Below are 24,257 nucleotides of genomic sequence, written 5' to 3'. Positions count from 1 at the left end.
TTAGTTGGGTGTCTGCTTCTACATCTGACTCTCTCCCCTCTCCCCTCTCAGGCTCTTTCCATCTCTCTCTCTCTCTCTCAAATAAAAAAAAAATATATTATATATATATATATTTTTTCTTGCTCTCATTCACTGTCTCTCAAATAAATAATATATATATTTTATAATATAATATTATTTATATAAAATTAAATTAATAAATCAATAAATTATTTTATATTTTATATTATCTATATAAAATTAAATAAATCAATAAATTACTAAATCAATTAAATCATTAAATAAATTAATTAATTAAATAAATTATTTTATTATAAATCATTAAAAATTAAATAAATTATATTTATATATTTTATTTATTTATTTTATATATTTTTAATTTTTATATATTTTTAATATATAAAATATTTATATTTTATTATATAAATAATTTTTTAAATTTATTTGAGAGAGACAGTGAATGAGAGCAAGCGAGCATGAGGGGGGAAGGTCAGAGGGAGAAGTAGACCCCCTGTTGAGCAAGGAGCCAGATGTGGAACTTGATCCCCAAACTCCAGGATCATGACCTGAGCTGCTCAACCAACTGAGCCACCTGGGTGCCCCAAAATATAATAAATAAATAAACAAATAAATAAAAAGACATTAATATATTTTATATATAATATATATTTAATATATTTCATCAAACATTTTAATAAATTAATAAGGGAAGTGGGCTTCAGCACAAGAAACGTGCAAGCCTATTCTTAAAGTCACTCTGAGTGGCTATTACTATTAAGGAGAATGTGTATTAGCAAAATTAACACATTTATTAAGATCAGCTCTTGTTAACCTCCACCTCTTTGCATAAAAATCCTAAAACAAACTCAGTATCTATTTAAATGGAAATACAAAACAGCAGTATATCCTAAAGAAGAAGTTACTCAGAAGAAATTACACATCAACTCTGAGCTCTTAATCTCAATCTTTAGCTACAAAAGCCAATAGGCCATTCCAAATTCTTTTTGGTAAAAAGGACCTATTAAGAAAACCCTAGGCTACCTGAGAGTGATACAGGCAAATACAAAAAGGTTTTCAAAGAAAAAGTGTTTCCATGCTATGAAAAATGAGAGCTGGAACCAGAACGAGGAGAGTAGGCATTTCTATGCTCCAGAAACATTCTAAATACAATCATAAGAGGTGATGACAGATGGCCACACTCTGTAGCTCAAGAGGTTTTTTGTTTTGTTTTGTTTTTGTTTTTAAAAGATTTTATTTATTTATTTGACAGAGATCACAAGTAGGCAGAGAGGCAGGCGGGGGGGGGGAAGCAGGCTCCCCACTGAACAGAGAGCCTGATGCAGGACTTGATCCCAGGACCCTGAGATGATGACCTGAGCCGAAGGCAGAGGCTTAACCCACTGAGCCACCCAGGCGCCACTCAAGAGGCTTTAATACAATGAAAATAATTATAATAGGAACCACAGAGGCAGATGTTAAGCCACTATCTTCCCAATGTATTTGCTTTTAAGGGGAAAACAGAAAATCCACATGCTGTGACTTGATTTGAAATCCTAAGGAGTAGGTCAAAATGAAATAAGCACACACCACCCAATCTTCCACAGAATGCAACTAAAAACACTGGACAAGTTTATCTGAGGACCTGAAAAAGTAAATGGTGTAGCAGGCAGATAGAGAAAGGAAACCAGAACTCAAAGCACCACTACACCAGGGTCAAGTTCCCCACTTTCTGTTCCTCCGGGATCTCCTAGCCTGGACTCAAAAGCTGACAATGAACACCAGATGCACCAAGAAAAGCTCCAGAGAAGTCTTCTACTTCTGGTCTAAGGAGCAGAAAGGGGACTTTTATAGATAAGGGAGAGTGAGCCAATTTCCTGTACTCTTGTTTCATCCCTTTCACACTAGTCCGCGTCCCCAGGGAACACCAGGCTAGCAATGCGGGCAATGGCGGCAGCACACAGGCAGGCTCCTAAAGCTCTACAAAGAAACCGTGGTCCCACTAGGAAGAGGAGAATCCCTAGTTCAGGGATCCTCTGTCCTCTCACTGCTTGGCCAGAGGCGGACATAATCATGGAAAGTAAAGCCCCAACTTTTTAGCCAAACAACCAGAAGGTGGGCTCCCCCAGGCGCCAGAAGCCATTAGGGAGACTGCAGAATGGGAGGTTCATGAAAAGCTTACCAAGTTGTATGTGTGCTCCTGAGCTCATACATGAGCTGGGCATGCATGGACTTGACTGTGAGAGCATACCAAAGGATCTGAGAACTAAACTATGACCTTTCCAGACAGGATGCTTGCAGACTTATCATACAAGTAAAATCCAAAAAATGAATGGACTCTTCAACCACAGCTTACAGAATGCTAGCTGGAACTTGTAGCCTGACCCTAACCAGGCAAATTTCTTGCTAAAGCAAAAATTCACCATTTTCTACAGGATTTAAACATGACCCACAATCACTGAAGTCAAACTGTCCATAATACAATCCAAAATTAACAGCCTTTCAAAACCCCAGAAAACCCCATGATCTCACAAAGGAAAAAGATAAGCATGATACAGATGCTGGAATTATAGAACAAAGTCGTTGTTGCTGTTGTTTTTTAAGAAGCTACTATAGCGGTGCCTGGGTGAATCAGTTGGTTAGGTGTCTAGCTCTTAATTTCAGCTCAAATCATAATCTCAGGGAAGTGGGATTGACCTTGCATTGGGTTCTGCGCTGAGCGTGGAGTCTGCCTGAGATTCTCTCTCTCCCTCTCCCTCCACTCCTCCCCTTCCCCCAACTGCATGTTCACACACATTAAAACCAAACAATAATAATAACAATAATAATAACCCAAACTTAAAATTCACTGGAAAGACTCAAAGCATGATGAAACGACAGAGGAAAGAATCAGTGAATCCAGAGATAATATGAATAGAAATTTTCCAAGCTAAACAATAGGAAAAAAAGTTAGAAAAAGTACAGAACCTCAAGAACCTGCAGGACAATGACAAAGATACAACATTTGCATCATTAAAGTCCCAGAAAAAAAAGGAAAAAAGTACACTGCTCCCAAGAATGTGAAGAACAATGGCTGAATATTCACCCTCAAAAGAGGAAAAACCAAACTTCTAAAATCAAAAAGCTTAGTAAGCCTCAAATAGGAAGAAACTCAAAGAAATCCATACCTGAACACTATAACCAAATTGCTGAACATTAAAGACAGGGAAAATATCTCAAAAAACAGCTATAAAAAAGATATTAAATACAGAGTAATAATGATTCCAAGATTGCAGATTTATACCAGAAACCACAGAGGCCAGAGGCAGTGAAACACAGTTTTCAAAGTGGTTAAAAAAAAAAAAAAGAACTACCAACCTAGAATTCTCTATCAAGCAAAAATTCAAAATAAGGAGAAGTCTCAGATGGAAAATAACTGAGAAAATTATCTGATAGCAGTCTTGCTCTAAAAAAAAGTGCTAAACGAATTCTTGAGACACTGGTAAAATGGTACCAGAAATAATAACCGAACTTCAGGAACAAAGGAACAGTAACAGCTACAGCAAATATCTGGTTTAAATGTAATCAGCAATTCTTCTTCTAAGTTCTTTAAATTGTGGGGGTTTTCAAGGAAAATAGACGACAAACTAGAACATATGAGCAGGAAGGAAAAGGGACCTAGGTGGCATACTCTACATCCCACTTAACATGATAAAATGCTAATTTTAAGTAGACTGTGTAGGCATGAATATTGTAATCCCTAGAGAAACCACTAAAAAACCTATACAGAGAGATAAAAATCAAGAAATCATAGGGGCCTAGGTGGCTCAGTCAGTTGGGTATCTGCTTTTGGCTCGGGTCACGATCTCAGGGTCCTGGGATCAAGCCCCATGTCAGGCTCCCTGCTCAGCAGAGACTCTGCTTCTTCCCCACAGCTTCTGTGTGCTCTCTCTCCTCTCAAATAAGTAATCTTTTTTAAAAATTCATAAACTGTTAGAAAAAGGAAAATATCAAACAATCCAAAATAAAGAAGAGAATAGAAAAACCAAAGGATGGGAAACAAAGGGAATAAAGAAAAAAAAATAAATGGGAGACCTAAATCCAAATACATTAATAATTATACTTAGTATCATTACATATGTTATATTAACAAGCAGGAGTAATTATATATTATAATGTGAGTAATCATGTTAAAAGATATAACACATAAACACCAATTAGATTAAACTGAAGTAGCTATATAAATCAGACAGCAGATTATTTTTGAACTTAGAACAAGTGAAGTTACCACAAAGAAGAACATTACATAATGATAAAAGATTTGATTCACCAAGAAGATATAATGTACACACCTAAGAACAGAGCCTCAAAATACATGCAAAAATGGATAGAAGTGAAAATATAATTGGAAAACCCCACAATTATGGTTGGAGACTTCAACCCTCTTCTCTCAGTAACGGATATAGAAAGCATACAAAGTATCAGCAAGGATACAGAAAAACTGAACATAATCATCAACCAACTCAATCTAACTGACATTTATAGAAAACTATAGAACAGCAGAACATAATTCTTCTTACTGTATGGGAGATATTCACCAAGACAAGCCATATCCTAGACCATTTAAAAATTTTAACAAATTTAAAATGACTGAAATAGTACTTTTTTTAGAGTATGTTTTCTGACCATAATAGAACTAAAACAATAACGGAAAGATAACAGGGCAAAAATTCCCCAAACATGTAAAAATTAAACATTTCTAAATGGTCATGGGCAAAAGAGTAAGATATAAGGGAAATGAGACATTTAATTTTTGCTCAAAGTATCAGAATTTGCAGGGTATAGCTAAAACAGTGATTAGAAGGAAATTTGTATGGGCGCTGGGTGGCTCAGTGGGTTAAGCCTCTGCTTTCGGCTCAGGTCATGGTCTCGGGGTCCTGGGATCGAGCCCCGCATCAGGCTCTCTGCTCGGCGGGGAGCCTGCTTCCTCCCTCTCTCTCTGCCTGCCTCTCTGCCTACTTCTGATATCTGCCTGTCAAATAAATAAATAAAATCTTTAAAAAAAAAAAGAAGAAGAAGAAGAAGAAGGAAATTTGTACCATAACATGCTCATCTTTTTTTTTTAAAGATTTTATTTATTTATTTGACAGAGAGAAAGTGATCACAAGGAGGCAGAGATGCAGGCAGAGAGAGAGGGGGAAGCAGGGTCCCTGCTGAGCAAAGAGCCTGATCCCAGGACTCCGGGATCATGACCTGAGCCGAAGGCAGAGGCTTAACCCACTGAGCCACCCAGATGCCCCTATATTACATGCTTCTCTTAAAGAATGATCTCAAATAAACCATCTAAGTTTCTACCTTAAGAAATGAGAAAAAGGGATCACCTGGGTGGATGTTGGGATTGAGCTCGGTGTTGGACTCTCTGCTCAGCAGGGAGCCTGCTCCCCCCCCCATCCTGCCTGCCTCTCTGCCTACTTGTGATCTCTGTCAAATAAATAAAATCTTTAAAAAAATGAGAAAAAGAGTAAAATAAATTCAAAGCATGCAGGAGGAGAGAAGTAACATAACAGAGAATCCATGAAACTGAAAACAGGAAAAAGGAGAAAAACTAATTAAATCAAAAGCTGGTTCTTTGAAAAAGACAGATTAATCCATTATGTATACTGGCAAAGAAAAAAGATGATACAATTACCAACACCAGGAATGAAAAAGAGATTAGCACAACAAACTCAAGATTAAAAAGACAGTAAGGCCATGCTAGATAGTTACATGCCCATAAATTCAACAATTCAATGAAATTAACAATTCCTTGAAAAGCACAAACTACTAACATTCACTCAGGAAGAAACAGATAACCTGAATAGTCCCATGCCTATAAAAGAACTTGAATTCATAGTTTGAAATGTTCTGAAAACACAACACAACAGAACAAACCCAGGCCCTTGCAAATTCTACCAAACATTTAAAGAAGAAGTAATAACAATTCTACATGATCTCTTCCAGAAAATAGAAGAGGTGGGAAAACTTCCCAACTCATTTCTGGGGGGCCAACATCACACTGATACTAAAATCAGACAAAAGCAGTACCAAAAAAGCCACACAAGGTAGAGTACTAACCACTACACAACCACGGCCCAAAAAAGCCACAGACCAAATTCATCATAAACATAAATGCAAAAATGCTCAACAAAATTTAGAAAATCAAATCTAGCAACATGTAAAAAGAATAATACACCACAACCAAATGGAGCTCACCCTTGAAATGCAAGCTTATTCAAACTTTTAAAAGTCAATCAATTTTGATCCACCATATTAACAGACCAAAAAACAAAAAAACAAAACAAAAAACACAAGGAAAACCATAAGGTCATATCAAACACACAAAAAACATAACAAACTGCAACATCATTCATGATTCAAACAACTCTCAGGAAGCCAGTAAGAGGAGCAAACTTCATCAATCTGATTAAGGGCACTGACCAAAAAAAACACATGGCTAACCTCATACTTAAAGTAAGTGAAAGACTGAATGCTTTCCCTTCAAGATCAAGAAGACAAGAATATTCATTCTCACCACTTACAAAAAGTCCTAGCCAGTGCAGTATGGCAAGGGGAAAAAAAAAGATCGGAAATGAAGAAATAACACTATTCTAGCCACAAACAACATCAATGTCAACATAGAAAATTTCAAGCATTCTACAGAAAAGCTGCTAAAATAACTGAGTTCATAAGGTCACAGAATAGAAAGTTAATATATAAAAATCAATCATATTTGTAAATACTGGTGATGTCAAATTAGTAACAAAAATTTTTTAAAATATCACTCACAAGAGCACCAATAAGAAATATTTGGATATAAATTTAATAAAACATATGAAGGATCTGTATGCTGAAACCTACACAATGCTAAAGAAGTCAAAGACTTAAGAAAATAAAGACATACCATGTCCATGGATTTTAAGACCTGATACAGTTAAGATATAAATTCTTCCCAAACTGACCTATGGATTGAATGCAATTCAATAAAAATTCCAGCAGGATTTCCTTGTAGATATAAGTAAGATTACACTTAAAAAAAAAAAAAAGGAAGAAGAAGAAAAACCAGAACAGACAAAACAATTTAGAAAAAGAACAAACTTGGAGGAGTCATACCAACCGATTTAAAGATTTACTGTAAAGCTACAGGAATCAAAGACAGTGGGTATTAGTTAAGGAATAAACACATATATCAATGGAACAGAACAAGTCCTTAAACAGAATATGGTGCAGGTACAAACGGAACTCAATGGAGTAAGAGTTCTTTTCAATTAGTGGTGTTGCAACAACTGGGTATCCATACACCAAAAAAAAAAAAAAAAAAAAAAAAAGAAAGAAAGAAAAAGAAAAAATACACACACACACACACACACACACCCCAATACAAAAAAACTTGACCTAACCCTTACATCTTATACAATAGTAACTCAAAACAGACCATACATCTAAATACGACGTACAAAACCATAATACTTTTAGAAGAACACAAAGGAGAAAATCTTCATGAACTTAAATTGGGCAAAAAGTTCTTAGGATTCAATTCCAAAGAAAAAAGAAAACAAAAAGAAAAGAAAAAAGCAGGTAAGTTAGACTTAATCAAAAAAGTCCTTTGTTTTGTGAAAGACACTATTAAGAGAATGAAAAGCCAAGCTATAAACTAGGAGAAAACATTTACAAATCACATAACCAATAAAGGTTTTATACCCAGAACGCAAAAAGAACTCTCAAAATTCAATAATAAAACAAACAATCCAATAAAGTGTGGGCCTATGGAAGTCTGTTGCTGTCACTGTAATACAGTTTATTGTTTTTGGAAGCTTTTTTGTTTTGGTGATAGTTTATTTCAATAAAAAATACAAATAGTGGGCGCCTGGGTGGCTCAGTGGTTTAAGCCGCTGCCTTCGGCTCAGGTCATGATCTCAGGGTCCTGGGATCGAGTCCCGCATCGGGCTCTCTGCTCAGCAGGGGGCCTGCTTCCCTTCCCCTCTCTCTGCCTGCCTCTGCCTACTGTGATCTCTCTCTGTCAAATAAATAAATAAAATTTTAAAAAAATAGAAATAGTGGAATCATTAAAGGAGTACTAGTTGTTTTACTTTTAAAATTTTGATGCAGTAGATTTGACCTTTTTTGATGTATACTTGTACGAATTTTAAAACTTGCATAGATTCCTGGTGAAAACGTAAAATGGTACATCCAATCTACAAAACAATCTGACAGTTTCTTAACATTTTCAACACACACTACCTAGTCCAGCAAACCTATTAGTAGGTATTGACCATAGAGAACAAAATTTTGTCCACACAAAAACCTGTACACAAATGTTTATAGCAGCTTTTTATAGATTTTATTTATTTATTTGACAGAGAGAGACACAGAGAGAGAGGGAACACACAAGCAGAAGGAGTGGGAAAGGGAGAAACAGGCTTCCAGCCAAGCCGGGAACCAGATTTCCGTCTCAATTCCAAGACCCTGGGATCATGACCTGAGACCAAGGCAGACACTTAATGACTGAGCCACCCAGGTGCCTTTAGAGCAGCTTTATTCATAATCATCAACAGGTGGAAACAATCCAAATGTCACTCAGCAGGTGAATGGATGGTACATCCATACAATGGAATATAACTTAGCAATTAAATGCAACAAACTGTTGACATAATATGATAAATATCAAACCATCACACTGACCGAAAGAAGTCAGTCTCAGTGACTACATAGATAAATTCACTTGTATGGCATTCCAGAAAAGGCAAAACTACAGAGTCAGAGAATAATAGATCAGTGGTTGCCAAGTCCTGGGATAGAGGAGTATTTAACTATAAAGGTCAGGGAATTGTTCTTATGCTGACTGTGATGGCAGTTACAGGAATCTATGCAAGTGTTCAAATTCATGCAAGTATACATCAAAAAAGGTCAAATCTACTGCATAAAAATTTTAAAAGTAAAACAACTAGTACTCCTTTAATGATTCCACTATTTCTATTTTTTATTGAAATAAACTATCACCAAAACAAAAAGCTTCCAAAAACAATAAACTGTATTACAGTGACAGAAACAGACTTCCATTTCCAGAAACAGGCCAGACTAAATGTTCAAAGAAATTCTTCTCAATACCGAATTCTCCCAAGACCTTTTTTGATGCACTTAAAAAGTGTATCAGAGTTTGTGGTAAAGTAAGGGAAACAATAATAGTTCAGAATTCAGAATCTGGGTTTTGTTTGTTTTTACAGAGGGAATGCACTAGGCATCTATATATATATATACATATATATATGTTAATATTCTTACCAATATGAGGGACAACATCACATAATCAAACATTCACATTTCTGCAGTTAGTTCACACCAGTTCAGGTCAAGATTTTCATTTAAAAAATAACGTGTAAGGGGCGCCTAGGTGGCTCAGTGGGTTAAAGCCTCTGCCTTCGGCTCAAGTTGTGATCCCAGGGTCCTGGAATCATGCCCCACGTCAGGCTCTCTGCTCTGCAGAGAACCTGCCTGCTTCCTCCTCTCTCTCCCTGACTGCCTCTCTGACTACTTGTGATCTCTATGAAATAAATAAATAAAATATTTTTAAAAAAGTAACATTTTTAAAACATATATTTTTTTTTATTTTTTTTCAATTTATTTATTTTCAGAAAAACAGTATTCATTATTTTTTCACAACACCCAGTGCTCCATGCAAGCCGTGCCCTCTAAAATACCCACCACCTGGTACCCCAACCTCCCACCCCCCCGCCACTTCAAACCCCTCAGACTGTTTTTCAGAGTCCATAGTCTTTCTTTTTTTTTTTTTTTTCCTCCGAATTTAGTTATTTTCAGAAAAACAGTATTCATTATTTTTTCACCACACCCAGTGCTCCATGCAAGCTGTGCCCTCTATAATACCCACCACCTGGTACCCCAACCTCCCACCCCCCCCCGCCACTTCAAACCCCTCAGACTGTTTTTCAGAGTCCAGAGTCTCTCATGGTTCACCTCCCCTTCCAATTTACCCAAATTCCCTATTACTCTCTAACGCCCCTTGTCCTCCATGCTATTGGTTATGCTCCACAAATGAGTGAAACCATATGATAATTGACTCTCTCTGCTTGACTGATTTCACTCAGCATAATCTCTTCCAGTCCCGTCCATGTTGCTACAAAAGTTGGATATTCATCCTTTCTGATGGAGGCATAATACTCCATAGTGTATATGGACCACATCTTCCTTATCCATTCATCCGTTGAAGGGCATCTTGGTTCTTTCCATAGTTTGGCGACTGTGGCCATTGCTGCTATAAACATTGGGGTACAGATGGCCCTTCTTTTCACGACATCTGTATCTTTGGGGTAAATACCCAGGAGTGCAATTGCAGGGTCGTAGGGAAGCTCTATTTTTAATTTCTTGAGGAATCTCCACACTGTTCTCCAAAAAGGCTGCACCAACTTGCATTCCCACCAACAATGTAAGAGGGTTCCCCTTTCTCCACATCCTCTCCAACACATGTTGTTTCCTGTTTGGTTAATTTTGGCCATTCTAACTGGTGTAAGGTGATATCTCAATGTGGTTTTAATTTGAATCTCCCTGAGGGCTAATGATGATGAGCATTTTTTCATGTGTCTGATAGCCATTTGTATGTCTTGATTGGAGAAGTGTCTGTTCATATCTTCTGCCCATTTTTTGATGTGTTTGTCTGTTTCGTGTGGGTTGAGTTTGAGGAGTTCATTATAGATCCTGGATATCAACCTTTTGTCTGTACTGTCATTTGCAAATATCTTCTCCCATTCCGTGGGTTGCCTCTTTGTTTTTTTTACTGTTTCCTTTGCTGTGCAGAAGCTTTTGATTTTGATGAAGTCCCAGAAGTTTATTTTCGCTTTTGTTTCCTTTGCCTTTGGAGACGTATCTTGAAAGAAGTTGCTGTGGCTGATATCGAAGAGATTACTGCCTATGTTCTCCTCTAAGATTCTGATAGATTCCTGTCTCACGTTGAGGTCTTTTATCCATTTTGAGTTGATCTTTGTGTACGGTGTAAGAGAATGGTCGAGTTTCATTCTTCTACATATAGCTGTCCAGTTTTCCCAGCACCATTTATTGAAGAGACTCTCTTTTTTCCACTGTATATTTTTTCCTGTTTTGTCGAAGATTAATTGACCATGGAGTTGAGGGTCCATATCTGGGCTCTCTACTCTGTTCCACTGGTCTATGTGTCTGTTTTTATGCCAGTACCATGCTGTCTTGGTGATCACAGCTTTATAATAAAGCTTGAAATCAGGTAAGGTGATGCCGCCAGCTTTATTTTTGTTTTTCAACATTTCCTTAGCGATTCGGGGTCTCTTCTGATTCCATACAAATTTTAGGATTATTTGCTCCAGCTCTTTGAAGAATGCCGGTGGAATTTTGATCGGAATGGCATTAAAAGTATAGATTGCTCTAGGCAGTATAGACATTTTAACAATGTTTATTCTTCCGATCCAAGAGCATGGAATGGTCTTCCATCTTTTTGTGTCTTCTTCAATTTCTTTCATGAGTGTTCTATAGTTCCTCAAGTATAGATCCTTTACCTCTTTAGTTAGGTTTATTCCCAGGTATCTTATGGTTCTTGGTGCTATAGTAAATGGAATCGATTCTCTAATTTCCCTTTCTGCATTTTCATTGTTAGTGTATAAGAAAGCCACTGATTTCTGCACATTGACTTTGTATCCTGCCACGCTGCTGAATTGCTGTATGAGTTCTAGTAGTTTGGGGGTGGAGTCTTTTGGGTTTTCCATATAAAGAATCATGTCATCTGCGAAGAGAGAGAGTTTGACTTCAAGACTGACATTCAAAATGGATGGAGAGATAAAGAGTTTCCAAGACCGGCAAGGCTTAAAAGACTATGCAACCACCAAGCCGATACTGCAGGAAATATTAAGGGGGGTGCTATAAAACATATATTTTTAAAAAATAAAATATTTTAAAAAAATAAATAAAATATTTTTTTAAAAGTAACATTTTTAAAACATATATTTTTTAAAAATAAATAAATAAAATATTTTTAAAAAGCTTTCTGGATTTCTAAATTGCAGATAAGGAAATCGTGGACCTGCAGGAGCCAGTGCAAATCAAGATGGGCAAAGTGCCAGACAGGCAGCGCAGTCACCTGGGAAAACCAGCAATACCAAGAGACTTGAAGCGGGCACTTTCAAGGGCAATTGCTCAGGGCCCAAACAGGGTAGAAGATTAGACCAAAATCATGCCAAAGGCCCTAAGAGTTTACCTGAAAAACCCAAAGACCAAATGTATTTTAAGTGGTACCAGGAAGGTAGTGAAGTTGGCCCCAGATGCAAGGCAAAAGCAAATGCCAATATACTCATAACCCAATTTATTTACTTTTATTTTTTTTTCCTGGAATAACCCAATTTAAACAGCGTTCTCAAAAAAATTCCCACAGAGGGGCACTTGGGTGGCTCAGTGGGTTAAAGCCTCTGCCTTCAGCTCAGGTCATGATCCCAGGGTCCTGGGATCGAGCCCCACATTGGGCTCTCTGCTCAGCGAGGAGCCTGCTTCCTCCTCTCTCTCTCTGCCTGCCTCTCTGCCTACTTGTGATCTCTGTCAAATAAATAAATAAAATCTTTAAAAAAAAATTCCCACAGAAAAAAATCCAAAATCCATGTTCAGACAGCCAAAAACCACTAAAATCACAAGCGACCAAGAGTGTGAATCTGAAGAAACAAATAGTGAACCAGATTCAAAAAACCTACAGATATTAGAATCATCAGATGATGAATATATGTTTAAACTTAAAGAAATACCAAATAGGCTGAGAAGTGGGATGAAGGGATAAAGGAACAAGAAACTGAAAACTGACCAGGCAAATTTGAATTAAATATCTAGAAATACAAAATTCAGTAACGTTTAGATAGAAAAAATTGTAAACTGATTCAACAGCAGATTAGACCCATCTTAAGAGACAATAAATGAAAAAAAAGACAATAATGAACTAAAACACAGATCTGAAGAAATGATCATCAATGTAAAAAAGCTACAAACAATATAGTTTTAGGCATATGACATTCTGGAAAAGGCAAAACTATGAAGACAGTAAGATTAATTCTCAGGGATTAGCAGGTAGGAAGAGATGAAAAGGCAAAGTATGGACAGTTTTTAGGGCAGTAAAAATACTCCTAACACCATAACGATGGACCCATGCCATGGTGTATTTGTTGAAAGCCATTGAATGCACAGCACCAAGAGTGAAACCTGATGTAAACTGTGGACTGTGGGTGACTATAGTGTGTCTGGGTAGGTTCAACAACGGCAACAAATGTGCCGCTCTGGTGGCGGACATGGAAGATGGGGGTGGCAGGTCTATATATGTGAGGGGGCCAAGAGTATACAGGAAATTGCTCTACCCTCCTCTCAATTTTGCTGTGAACATAAATTGCTCTGAAAAGGGGCACCTGAGTGGCTCAGTCAGTTAAGCATTTGCCTTGGGCTCAGGTCATGATCTCAGGGTCGTAGGATTGAGACCCCAGTGGGGAAGGGCTCTCTGCCTACTGGGGAGTCTGCTTCTCCTTCTCTCTGCTCGTGGTCTCTCTTGCTATCTCTGTTGCTGTGTCTCTCAAATAAGTAAGTAAAATCTTAAAAAAAAAAAAAGGAAAATTGCCCTAAAAAAATAAAGTGTTACGGGGTAGGGGTGGGGGGAGAAAAGAAAAAAAAAAAAAAAGAATCACCTTGGGACGCCTGGGTGGCTCAGTTGGTTAAGTGGCTGCCTTCGGCTCAGGTCATGATCCCAGCGTCCTGGGATCGAGTCCCACATAAGGCTCCTTGCTTGGCAGGGAGCCTGCTTCTCCCTCTGCCTCTGCCTGCCATTCTGTCTGCCTGTGCTCGCTCTCTCTGACAAATAAATAAAAATCTTAAAAAAAAAAATCTTAAAAAAAAAAAAAAAAGAATCACCTAGCTCTACGAGAAGCAAAGAACAGATAAGATGAAGACAGGAAAAAACATGGAGGCTGTCGAATCAGAATTCCAGAAGGTGATAATTGAAAAATTAAGAGAGTGTAACTTTCAAATGAACAGAGAAGAAATAAAGAGGTGCTGTTATTGAAATACTGATTTTAACTCAAACTCCCTGCTCACTTCATAATCCGAGGTACATTACTTAACTATCCTAAACCATAGGGGTGCCTGAGTGGCTCAGTAGTTAAATCCTCTGCCTTCAGCTCAGGTCATGATCTCAGGGTCCTGGGATCGAGCCCCGCATCAGGCTCTCTGCTTGGCAGGGAGCCTGCTTCCTCCTCTCTCTCTGCCTGCTTGTGATCTCTGCCTGTCAAATAAATAAATAAAATCTTTAAAAAAGGGGCGCCTGGGTGGCTTAGTGGGTTAAGCCTCTGCCTTCAGCTCTGGTCATGATCCCAGGGTGCTGGGATTGAGCCCCACATCGGGCTCTCTGCTTAGGGGGGAGCCCGGTTCCTCCTCTCTCTCCGGCTGTTTCTCTGCCTACTTGTGATCTCTCTCTCTGTCCAATAAATAAATAAAATCTTAAAAAAAATCCTTAAAAAAAAAAAAACTATCCTAAACCATGGTTTTCTCATTTGTAAAATGGGGCAATAATGCTGACCTCAGAGGTGGTATGGCCATTAGGTGAAATCCGAGTATAGCACTTGGCACAGAACCCAATAAATGTCACCTGTTGGCAATTAAAAAATAATTTTACCAGGGGCGCCTGGGTGGCTCAGTGGGTTAAGCCGCTGCCTTCGGCTCAGGTCGTGATCTCAGTGTCCTGGGATCGAGTCCTGCATCGGGCTCCCTGCTCAGCAGGGCGCCTGCTTCCCTCTCTCTCTCTTTCTGCCTGCCTCTCTGTCTACTTGTGATCTCTGTCAAATAAACAAATAAAATCGTAAAAAATAATAATAATAATAATTTTACCTATGAAGCAGACAGTAAGTTAGTAGGAAATTAAGAATGAGATGAAAATGAAATAAGCATCCCTGGATAATGGTTTGATTTCAAAATCTCTGGAAGGCAGAGGCAGGATTCAACCCTTCTTTATTAGTTAATTCTGCAAAAGAGCCTTCGGAGAGGATTCAATTTTTGTCTGTATCCCTGCTGTTCTTCTTCAAATACCAATCCTTCTCCAGGACATTCTCCAAATCCTTCCGAATTTGCAAGTGGGTGTGAGAGAAAACTATTCTAATGCTTTTATTCCTGCCTCAAGTTCTACTTTATAAACTGATTAAACAAAGAGGATAAAGAGAGATAAGAAAACCACGTACTTACTTTTCATTAATTTTCCTGATAATTCCTTCAGTGGTGAAGAGGGACTATTTCTACTGGCTACTAGAAGTCTAGAGGAGGATTCTTGGATTTCCATGGAAACTGGATGTGTTCCTGTTCTGGCCATTTCAAGATGGAGAGAATGGGCACTGTCACATTCCCGGGAAGGCAGCAAGTGATTCTGAATGTTGCTAGTTCTATTGTTCAGGTCAATTCCTTCAGATTGAGTCATAAGCAGTTGAGCTGAGCTTGAATCCTCCAATCTCTTGTCAAGAGACTCAGTTACAAAAGATGTTGCAGTTTCATGCTTCTTAGATGGAGAGACAGGCTCAGCCTATGCACTCTGCTTCTCGGTGTTGAGACTGTGTGCTCTTATTCGGGACCAAGTTGTAGAGTGAAAACTTTCAGCTTCTAACCAAAATTTAACCAAATGCTACATTCGCCGAAGTTCCATGAATTGAATAAAATAAGGGAGAACAACAGTGTCATGCAGGACTTGTTCAAGAGTCTTTGAAAGACTTGATTTGGGGGCGCCTGGGTGGCTCAGTGGGTTAAGCCGCTGCCTTCGGCTCAGGTCATGATCCCAGGGTCCTGGGATCGAGTCCCGCATCAGGCTCTCTGCTCAGCAGGGGGCCTGCTTCCTCCTCTCTCTCTGCCTGCCTCTCTGTCTACTTGTGATCTCTCTCTGTCAAATAAATAAATAAAATCTTTTTTTAAAAAAAAAAAAAAGAAAGACTTGATTTGGTCTCTTGAGTCTGGTAGTCCAGACAAGATCTGCCTGAAAGAAGCAAAAGATTAGCAGTTCAGTAACAAATAATTTAAGATTAATAGATTAGTCAGCCACAATCAGCTTAGTGGCACCAGAATTCTTGAATAAAAGTTTACTTCCCGGGTGCCTGGGTGGCTCAGTGGGTTAAAGCCTCTGCCTTCAGCTCAGGTCATGATCCCAGGGTCCTAGGATCAAACTCCGCATTGGGCTCTCTGCTCAGCAGGGGGCCTGCTTCCTCCTCTCTCCGCCTGCCTCTCTGCCTACTTGTGATCTCTCTCTGTCAAATAAATAAATAAAATCTTAAAAAAAAAAAAAGTTGGAGCGCCTGGGTGGCTCAGTGGGTTAAAGCCTCTGCCTTCGGCTCCGGTCATGATCCTGGGGTCCTGGGATCGAGCCCCGCGTCGGGCTCTCTGCTCTGCAGGGAGCATGCTTCCTCCTCTCTCTCTCTTTCTGTCTCTGCCTGCCTCTCTGCCTACTTGTGGTCTCTGTCTGTCAAATAAATAAATAAAATCTTAAAAAAAAATAAAAATAAAAAATAAATAAAAAAGAGTTTACTTCCCTAGCAATTTAATGAATATAAAGAACTAGAAATACTGTCACTGTGACTGCTAAACAGGCAAAGAAACAAGTGTTCGAACTTAATTCAACTATTAAAAAGCTCTTTAATTCAATTATTCTTATCTGACTTTTTTTTTAAGATTTTATTTATTTATTTGACAGAGAGATCACAAGTAGGCAGAGAGGCAGGCAGAGAGAGAGAGAGAGAGGAGGAAGCAGGCTCCCTGCTGAGCAGAGAGCCCGATGCGGGACTCGATCCCAGGACCCTGAAATCGTGACCTGAGCCGAAGGCAGCGGCTTAACCCACTGAGCCACCCAGGCGCCCTCTTATCTGACTTTTAATGGCAGTTCAGACCATGGAAATTCTTGGGGAAAAAAAAAATCTTACGATACTAGTACCAAAGAAAGGCAGCCAATAAAAATATGAAAATATATTCCATCTAATTAAAAATGCCAGAAAAGCAAATTAATATAACATTTTTGTCTGTCAAATTGGAAGATGTTTTTTTCAAAAAATAACAATAAAACCCAACAAAGGCACAGCAGAACAGGCAACACTGTCACCCACTGATGATGAAAATAAAAAATAACAAAACCTCTTTGGAAGAACATTCAGTAACAGAGGGCAAAGCTTTAAAAATCTGCATGACTGGGCACCTGGGTGGCTCAGTGGGTTAAGCCGCTGCCTTCGGCTCAGGTCATGATCTCAGGGTCCTGGAATCGAGTCCCGCATCGGGCTCTCTGCTCAGCGGGGAGCCTGCTCCCCCCCCCCGCCTGCCTCTCCATCTACTTGTGATTTCTCTCTGTCAAATAAATAAATAAAATCTTAAAAAAAAAAAGCATCTGCATGATTTCGCAACCCAGTAACGCCACCTCTAGGAACTTTTCCTGAAGAAAAATTGTCCATGTGTGCATGGCCAGAAAAATGTTACCAATGCTCAGTGTTTGTTACAACAGATTAAAGAGTAGCTCTGGGATTTTTATCTTGAGAAATAAAACTAAACTTACCAAAATTTAATAAAAATAAGTTCATTGTATATGTAACTAAATTTAGGTTACGATTATAACCACAAACTATTAGAATAAACAAAAACACTTTTTTTAACATTTAAAGCATTGACATTTTGAGGTTCAGCTTCATAAAATTAGCAGGGTTTGATCAATTTTTCAAAATGGCTTTTCTTAATCCTTTGATATTCAAATTATTTTCTTTTGAAACACTTCATGTGTCATCCTTGCCGGCTGTCTCTCTCTCTCTCTTTTTTTTTTCTTTAATTTTTTCTTTTTTTTTTTTTTCCGAGAGAGGGTGTGAGTGAGCAAGCACAGCCCAACCCAACACCGGCTCTAAGCTCATGACCCTACCTGAGCTGAAATCAAGAGTGGGGTGCTTAACCGACTGTGCTACCCAGGCACCTCCTGGGTGTCTCATGTTCAAGGTTAACCCGTACATCTCTGTCAACCTCCCTTTCTTGAACTTCACAAAATTCTGATCCTTTGCAAGATTTACTAATTTTTAAATTAAAATTTTAATTCTGAGATAATGGTAAGTTCAAATACAACAATAAGATACAATACAGGGAGATCCCATGTACCCTTTACCGAGGTTCCCCAAGGTAACATCTTACATTACCATATTACAGTATCACATCAAGGTACTGATGTTGCTACAACCACCAATCTTACTCTGATCTTCCCATTTCACCTGTACACAACTGTGGACTTCATTCCATGCAAGGGAATCCATGCAACTTTACCCTGGGTAACTGCCAAGTTACTGAACAGTTCCAATGCCACATGGATGCCTCATGTGGCCTTTTGTAACCACCTCCTCCATTCCTCGGCCCTGGCAAACACTACTCTATCCTTCATTTCTCTAATTTTGTCATTTCAAAAATATTATACAAATGGAATCCTACTGCGCATAACCTTTTGGGACTGGCTTTTGACGCTCAGCACAATTCCCTTGGGACTCACCCAAGCTGTGAGGTAAATCAATAGTGTGCTCTTCTTCATGGCTGAGCAGTATTCTGTGGTATGCAAGTACCAGTGTGTCTAACCACTCACTCGATGCTGCAAGACAGCCGGTTTTCGGCTTTTAAGCTGCTATGGACATCGGGGTACAGGCTTTTGTGGGAATGTAAGTTTCCACTTCTCTAGGATAAAAGCTGAAGAGTGCAACTGCAGGGTCATATGACATCTGCACGTTCTGCTCCACAAGAAACACCAAACTATTTTCCAGAGTGCCTGTACCATTTCACATCCCCACCAGCAACACAGGTGTAATCCAGTAAAACTTACAATTTTATTTTGTGATCAATACAAATGCTGTTTGCAGTGTACTGCTGAGTGTGGCCCACAGACACTCTGACATCTTTGAAGATACACAACTGTTAAGCAAATAGGTCAAAAGACGGGCTAATTTAATTAGACATCAATTTATTCACTTTTCTTTCAATTTATGATGCCATGACACACAACTTTTATGAAGTGCAGAACTGTGGGCGAAAATTCGATCTCCTTCGTATCTTTTTTGGGGGCAGGGGGGAAGAAGTTATTTTAACATAGTAGGGATCCTATTACACTCACTGTTATGTGACCTGCTTTTTGCACTTTAACCTTAGATATTTCTCTAGGTCATCTTCGGACTTTTAAATGGCTCCCTAATATTCCAGATGCGGGGACACCACAATGTATCTACTTCTCCATCGCCAGATATCTACCTGTTGTTCCTCATTTTTTGCTTTCACAAATAACACTGCAATAAAAGCTTTATACATACTTGCATCTACATCTTTTGGCATATATGTGACTACCTCTGAGGGCTAGATCTTCTATTTTACATTCTGATAACTACTTCCACACTGCCTTCCAAAAAAATCTTCATCAATCTACACTTCCACTAAATAGGACTGGCTATTTCTCTGCATCTCCGTTACCATTCAAATTGTCAAACTTTAAAGATTTGCTGATGTGTTAGGGAGAACATTAACTCATTACTTAAATTTGCAATTTCCTGAGTATGAGTGAAATGAGGCATCTTGTTCATATAATTACTGGTTAAATGTATTTCTTCTTCTGGAAATGGCCCTTTTTTTTTTTTAACTGAGAATGCTTTATATTTTTTGCTTATGGGAACGTAATAGAGTATCATTTGTTATACTTGTAGCTGTTATTTTTATTTACTTTTTAAATTTTATTTACTTTTTTATAACATTTTATTTATTCATTTGACAGTGACAGAGATAGCGAGAAGGGAAATATAAGCAGGGGAAGTAGGAGAGGAAGAAGCTGGCTTCCCGCCAAGCAGGGAGCCTAATGCGAGGCTCGATCCCAGGACCCCGGGATCATGACCCGAGCCGAAGGCAGACACCTAATGAATGAGCCCTCAGGTGCCCCAAATTTTATTTTAAGAAGGCTCCATGCCCAATGTGGGGATCAAACTCACAACCCACAGATCAAGAAACACATGCTCTTATCTTAAATACAGATCAAGAAACACATGCTCTTATCTTAAAGCACATTCCCATTATACAGTTCTACTATCCTCCAGCAAGAGTTTCCCATAACACACTCAATCCTTCCTACTAGAAGTTAACAAAAAGTGAGTCACTTACCCAGGTCGCCAAAATGAGCAGCCTCCATGTGGCTTGGCTGCTTCTTAAGTGTTGCTGACCTGCTAATTGAAAAAGAGTCCATCTTGGCAGAAATGGCATTGATTGCAACATGACTTGGTCCTGCTGCCTCCAGCAAGGCATGATTTTTAGTGCTTTTTTGTGGGGAATGTACAGATATTGAAGCTATAATTTGGGGGGAAAAAGGTTAAAAATTAAACATAATTTGATAGCCTAAAAATGTCTCCTAAAGGACTTTAAGAGAACTTTAAAAATTAAATTTTGTAACACCTCCCTTAAGCATACACACTCAACAAAAAATACTTAACGGGAAAGGGAATCAAGCAGCAGAAAACTGGAAAGCAATGTCCTATTATTATTTATAACTCTCAAAATACTGTGCCAAAAACGGAACTTAAAACAAGAGATGTTTCTTTGAGAACTTCTACTGATGACAGAAAGTACCAAAGCCAGAAAACATTCTGATATATGGACCTTTTCAATTCCTTAATCCTTTTTGTCCAAGGAACAAAACTAAAACTTGTGAAATGGGGTAAAAATGAGAAAAACATTCTTCAGAATACTTATTTTATTTTATTTTTTTGTCAGAGGAAGAGAGAGGGAGTACACAAGCCGGGGGAAACAGCAGGCTGAGGGAGAAGCAGGCTCCCTGCTGAGTAGGAAGCCCAATGTGGGACTCCATCCCAGGCCCCTGGGATCATGACCTGAACTGAAGGCAGACGCTTAAGCCACCCAGGCATCCCCTTATTTTACTTTTTAATTGGGTAACAAAATTTCTCTAATGAAAAACATTTATGATCAAGGATCAAGCTGCTTGAGATAAAGCACACTTAAAAAATTCACAAAATACATTTTCCTTAGTAGTCTGACGAAAGGGCCTATTGACGTCAGAATAAAGAAATTACCCATTTGCTAACAGGAAATAAGCAACTCAGTATTACAACACTGTCAAAGTAGTCCTGTGACGTTGCTACAGCTGGATCAGCATTCAAACTCTCCTATTTATTCCATACAAATATTAAAGACTCTTAGTAAAGGTCTTTAAGAAGTGTTGGCCTAGGGACGCCTGGGTGCTCAGTTGGTTGGACGACTGCCTTCGGCTCAGGTCATGATCCCAGAGTCCCAGGATCGAGTCCCGCATCGGGCTCCCAGCTCCATGGGGAGTCTGCTTCTCTCTCTGACCTTCTCCTCACTCATGTTCTCTCTCACTGTCTCTATCTCAAATAAATAAATAAAATCTTTAAAAAAAAAAAAAGAAGTGTTGGCCTAGCACATTGCTATAGCAAGGACAGAAGGGACACCTGGGTGGTACAGTAGGCTAAGCATCTGCCTTCTGCTCAGGTCATGATCCCAGACTCCTGAGACGCAGTTCCATACACAGAGCTTCCTGCTCTGTGGGGAACCTGCTTCTCCCTCTGCCTGCTACTCTCCCTGCTTGTGCTCTCTCTCTAACAAATAAGTAAAATCTTAAAAAAGAAATTTTAAAAAATGTCCACCATGTTGGAAATGGTCTCCTTCCCTGACTCCTCCTCCTGAGGCTCTCTGCTCTTTTATTCTTTTTGCTAGAAACATTTACTCTCCAACCTTTTAATTATTACTAGAGCCAACTTTTCTGAAAAGATTATTTAAACCTGTAAGTACTCCTCTTTTTCCCACAAATAAACTTGAGACCCTGACACATCTGTTAAAATAAATAAAACCAGATAAAATAGGTACCTAAAATCTAAACAGATATCTAAAGGAGATTTTTAAAAAGAGTTATTAGGGGACGTCCGGGTGGCTCAGTCATTAAGCGTCTGCCTTTGGCCCAGGCCATAATTCCAGCATCCTGGGACTAAGCCCCACTTCGGGCTCCCTGCTTGGTGGGGAGACTCCTTCTCCCTCTCACACCGCCATCCTGCCCCTGCTTGTGTTCCCTCTCTCACTATGTCTCTCTCTGTCAAATAAATAAATAAATACATTAAAAAACAAAACAAAACAGTTATTAGTAACTCTGGTTGACTCAAGGGGAACGTCTCACTCACACTCTGGACCTCTCTGCAGCAGCTCTTAGGGTACACTTCTATGGAACTGGAGCCCCAGGGAGTAAGCCCTGACCTGCATCTGACACCTGGCCTTTGATCTGGGCTTGGGGCCTATTAATTCCTTACCGCTAGCTATTCTCACTTTGACTTGACCATATCAAGACCAATTTGTCCAAATACCAAACTCACGGCATCTTCTTCCAAACTAATGCTCCTATTCGATTTCCCTATCTCTGCTCAACCTGCCAGTCTCCAAAGCTCAGAATCATGGGCCCATTCTTTTTCACTCTACATGTTTACCTAAGATTGGTTGATTTTTTCTTAAAGATATTATACATCTACTTACATGTTTATTATCAACACCACACCCTTAATACAGGCTTTTCTGTATTACAGCAAAATGACTTCTTTGGTTTCCATCCTATAGAACTCTTCCAGACTTACCTTTCATAAATACCGTATATAAAGCATCAACATCCTACTCAAAGCCTACAGGCTCCCTATGTTCTCTGTCTAAACTCTCTATTCTGGTCTCTAAGGTCCTTACAACTGGGTATCAATCTTCTGTGAAAATACCCCCTTACTTGTCTGAAGGTCCCTCTGCCCAATATATACTCAAAGAAGAGGCTGGGCTGTTAGGGAAAAGAGAAAGAACTGCCTCTTTCACTCAAATCCTTATTATTCAACTTTTATATAGATTAAGTCCCATTTCTACAAAACCTTCCCCACACTTAAAAAAGCATTTGCTGATCTCAAATTCCTCTGAACTCCTCACAATATTTCATCTAACTAAGCCATCATGTTCAGGGCCTCTTCTGCTACAACAAGAGCTACCAGAGTAGTACCTCCTACGTACCAAACCTTGTGCTGGGGGCTCGATACACATTTTTTGGAGGGTATATTACTTCATTATCTCTTACACCAATTTTGCAAGACCAGTATTTTCCTCAAATTTTTTAAAAGATTTTATTTATTTATTTGACAGAGATCACAAGTAGGCAGAGAGGCAGGCAGAGAGAGAGAGAGAGAGAGAGAGAGAAGGAAGCAGGCTCCCTGCTGATCAGAGAGCCCGATAGGGGCTCAATTCCAGGACCCTGAGATCATGACCTGAGCCAAAGGCAGAGGCTTTAACCCAGGCACCCCTATTTTCCTCATTTTTGAGATGCAGAAAGACAAAAGTTAAATACTTGATACATGTCAATGAGATAGTAGTTGTTTCAACAGGCAGAACTTGAGCTTTGGTCTGCCAGACTCTAGAAAAATCACCCTTTTACCTTTGGTTGGAATCTCAGACTCTAGAATTATGTGGATAAAATAATATATGTAAATGTCTCCAACTACCTCCCACCCACCATTCCAAAATTGAACATATAATTTCCCAACTTGGTTCTCCACCAGTCACACAGTTAGGCAAGCCAGAAAAGTAGGTGTTAAACTGAAACCTTCCTATCCCTTACACCTCCTATTTAATCAATAACAAAGTTCTATTGATTTTTGCTCTGAACTGATCACTCCATCTCTCTTTATTTTCATCACTGTAGATCCAGCCCATGCCATCTGTGGACTCACTTGATGAATGTTCCTCTCCCCTATCAATCTCTAAGTTCAGTGAGTACAGGAGCCAAGTCTTTTTTTTTTTTTTTTTTGCCTAGCCTCAGTTTTTGGCTAATGCCTACAACAGAACAGGTGTTCAAGAAATGGTTGTTATTGGGACGCCTGGGTGGCTCAGTTGGTTGGACGACTGCCTTCGGCTCAGGGCGTGATCCTGGAGTCCCGGGATCGAGTCCCACATCGGGCTCCCAGCTCCATGGGGAGTCTGCTTCGCTCTCTGACCTTCTCCTCGCTCATGCTCTCTCTCTCAAATAAATAAATAAAATCTTTAAAAAAAATAAAAAGAAATGGTTGTTATTAGTATGTTGGTGTATTTGCTACTATTCCACGTCTAAGCTCTAATCATACTGCAAACTTCTTGAGGGCCTGTTTCCTATGAAAGGAAGATTCTGTAAGATTCTGTTCTGTAAGATTCTAAGG

At 39.0% G+C, this 24,257-nt stretch overlaps 1 protein-coding gene and 1 pseudogene across 1 annotated transcript in view; one reads left to right on the top strand and one right to left on the bottom strand.

Annotated features, from left to right (window-relative positions):
• The window catches only part of LOC122907367 (cytospin-B-like), a 699,233-nt gene that overhangs the window by 461,906 nt on the left and 213,070 nt on the right, over window positions 1-24,257 (top strand).
• LOC122906805 overlaps window positions 1-24,257 on the bottom strand; it is a 65,678-nt pseudogene that overhangs the window by 28,530 nt on the left and 12,891 nt on the right.

This window comes from Neovison vison, chromosome 5 (genome assembly GCF_020171115.1).
Source record: "Neovison vison isolate M4711 chromosome 5, ASM_NN_V1, whole genome shotgun sequence".
NCBI lineage: Eukaryota > Metazoa > Chordata > Mammalia > Carnivora > Mustelidae > Neogale > Neogale vison.
Note: the sequence above shows the minus strand (reverse complement) of the source record. Positions and strands in the feature narration are given on the sequence as shown.